Here is a 3,668-nt window from a genome sequence, read left to right as displayed (position 1 = left end):
TATAATATATTAGTATTTTATTTAAAAGATATATTTTATTTAAGACACTTAGGGAAAGGTGAGGGAATAATGTGAGGATGATTTATATTATGAATGATAAGAAAGAAAGAAAAAGAAAGAAAAGAAAAGAAAAGAAAAATATTAAAGAAACCTCTGCCACAGAAGAGAAGAGAGTAAAGATTAAAAGAATCCAAAGAACCTCTGTTACAGGAGAGTAGAGAGTAGGAATAAAAGAAACGAAAGAAGAACGAAACGAAAATGGGATAAGTAGAAGTATTGTTTGGCCTTGAGAACGAGTTGAGATGATTATGTACTTGCTGAAAATGAGCAGAGATATGGTGGTGAGTCTACCAAGATTTGCTTCCAGAGATACATCGACCAATCCAGGGGATGGTCGCACCTGTAAGACAGAAGTTGCTTACAGAGGTTATCGATATATACATTGGCCATATAGAGCCTCACCTGTAAGACCAAGGTTGCTTACAGAGGTTATGTTTGCATACATCGGCTCAAGAGAGTCACATCTGTAAGACAAAGGTTGCTTACAGAGGTTATGGCACTAGAAACCAAACTCAGATAAAGGTTGCTGAGTTGCGTCGGGAGCAGGTCGAAAATGACAGATGAGCTCATTACCTGCACTAGGGATAGACATGCATCATGATTGTTTGAACATATCAGCTATGAATTCTGTTTTCTGTGATTTTGTATGTGTTTTGTTTGTTTTCTCTTTATGTTCTTTATTTATTGTGTTTGATGCAAGATTCGGTTGTTGCTGCTGATTGGGTATATTATTAAAACGGACTTAACAAACCACCCGACCCTACTAAGAACTCCCTATTCTTACCCCTGCTCTTTCCCCTTCAGATGGAAACAGGAACTCTAGTTAAGATTACCTTTATACATACGAGGACCCAACGAAGGATATGAAGGTGATAGAGATCTCGTCTTTTGATTGCAATAATTGATCAGAGACAGTAAGAGTTGGTAGCATGTTTTGGGTGGCGCCTACAGTATAGCGTAGAAATTTTGGTTTAGTCTCTCACTTTTGGATAGATCCACCGAGAGATTAGGAGCTGTAAATACTGGCTAGGCTAGTTTCGGGCACCAGCTTAGAGGCTTCCTATATGGACCAGAGCCCAGAGCGTTAATTATGTATATAGTAGCAAGATATAAAGAGTTGTACACTAACTCATGATATGTACGGTAGCACCTTTATATATATGTATGATCTATGATATATGTTATGTTTATATATAATGTTGGCCTTGTGTATGCTTTATATGATTCCTTATTGTGGCTTGTGTATGTTTAATTTGTTGTCTTCGCAAATTTTTTTATAAAGTAAAAGTTTTTCAAAAATTTGATAGTGCACTAATTCGATTACAAGCTTAATAATAAATAGTTAAAGTTTTGGGTAAGCAAGTTGGTGACACTCGGTTTTCAATATGATCATGACGTACTGGGAATTAGGTCGTTATATCTTTTGCTGCAATCATTTACAATGCACTACATTTATCAAATATCACTTCGAGTTGTATTCACTGATCCAGATTCTAATTACATGGATGTAAGAATTAAACGAAAGGGTATGTAATATTAAGTTGGATATATGTAATATTTAAATTTTTTATTTTCAATTTTATTTTTTTATTATTTATGATTTTTTTATATATCAAATATATTCAAGTAATTAAGTTAAAATATACTGCTAATATAATAATATGTCATTTAATTATAATATATTTTCAAATTATCAATACATAAAAATGAAACCTTTAAGATAATAATAGTATTTCTTTGTCAATAATACTAAATGTGAATAAGAATAAGAATGTTTTAAATATTTATTATACATAATACTTTACATATATTAATATATTATATAATATTAGTAACAAATATTATAGAAAAAATGTGGATATTAATATATGATTATGAAAAAAATAATATTTATATATTATTAAAATTAGAATGTGTATTAATATTTCAAACACTTAACTGTAGAAACGTGCATGATTATATTATTAAAAAAATAATATTTTAATTTATTATAGATTATAGTAAACATAAATTATTCAAATTATACATAAAATTGCATATAATTATTTGTACTTAAGTTAGAGAATCAAGTTAATATATTATTATTATTAATTAATAATTTCTTTTTTAATTTTAATAATATTATAATTAAATACATAGATTCTGATCAACGAGTTAACATGTTAGTCTATTAAATAGATGTTCAAATTAAATTTTGAGAATAAAATAATATTTTAACTTTTTCTTTGTTCGAAATTCATAATTTGTTTTTGACAATTTGAGATCTTCTTTCATGATGTATTAAGTATCACTTTATTTTAATGTTTTTTATTATTATAATATTAATTAATAAATTTTTTTCTAATTTTTTTTTAATTTAAGAATATGTATATTAATATATGATTATAAGAAATAAAATGTTTATATTATTAAAATTTGAATGTGTCCATTAATGTTTTAAATAAATTAACAGTAGAGGTGTATATGATTATATTATTAAGAGAATGATAATATTCTAATTTATTACTAATTATATTAAATATAAATTATATAAGTTCTACTACAATTTTACATAATTAATTAATTAATTAATAATTTATTTTTTTAATTTTAAAATATGATAATCAATCTTAAAAGCATGGTAATAAAATGCATAAACTCGGATTAACGGGTAAATATGTTAATTTATTAAATAGAATTTTTAAATTAAATTTTGATAATAAAATAATATTTTTTGCTTTTTCATTGTTGAAAATTTTGTGATTAATTTATTTTAGATTTCTTTGAGATTTTGTTTTTTACTGTATTAAGTATGATTTTATTTTGATGCTCTTTATTTTTTTTCTGCCTATGCACGATTGTTCTAAGAGCATATAATTATTAGAAAAAAGAATATTTTAACTATTATTAAATATTATTAAATAACTTCTCATAATGACAACAATTAAAATAATATAAGATAAAAAATAATTAAATATAACATATATTAATTGAACTATTATCATTAATGAAAGAATCATTGTATATAGATTCATAATTAATATATAATTATGAGATAAATAATATTTTGATCTAATACCAATTAAACTTATCATTAGATTTATTATTGTAATAAATACATGGGAAAAGAGTTAAATATCATTTATATTTTCACAAATTATATGACACTTTTAAACTATAAATACTTAACAATTAAATTCTAATAAAATAACAATAATTGGAACTTAATAAATTCGTATATACATGTGCGATGCTAAACATAACTAGAATCTAATCAATTAGAACCTAATAATTAAAATTATAATCTCTTAATAAAAAGAATTTTTCATTTGAATTTTGAGAGTAAAAAAATATTTTAAATAATACTAATTGTAAATGAATATAATATACACATTTATTATATAATGAAATGGAAAAACATGTATATTAATATATTAGTAAATAGACGGTAAGATTTATATATTATTAAAGTTATGATGTTTTAAATCAATTAATGGAAGAAAATTATATGATTATATTATTAGAAGAAAGATAATATTTTAATTTATTGCTAATTAAATGCATTAAAGGTGATTTATATAAATGGTACTATAATCATACATAATTTTTAAAATTAGAGAATTACATTG

Source organism: Arachis duranensis, chromosome 7 (assembly GCF_000817695.3).
Source record: "Arachis duranensis cultivar V14167 chromosome 7, aradu.V14167.gnm2.J7QH, whole genome shotgun sequence".
Taxonomy (NCBI): Eukaryota; Viridiplantae; Streptophyta; class Magnoliopsida; order Fabales; family Fabaceae; genus Arachis; species Arachis duranensis.
The sequence above is the reverse complement of the archived record's forward strand: the minus strand, read 5'-3'. Positions refer to the sequence as shown.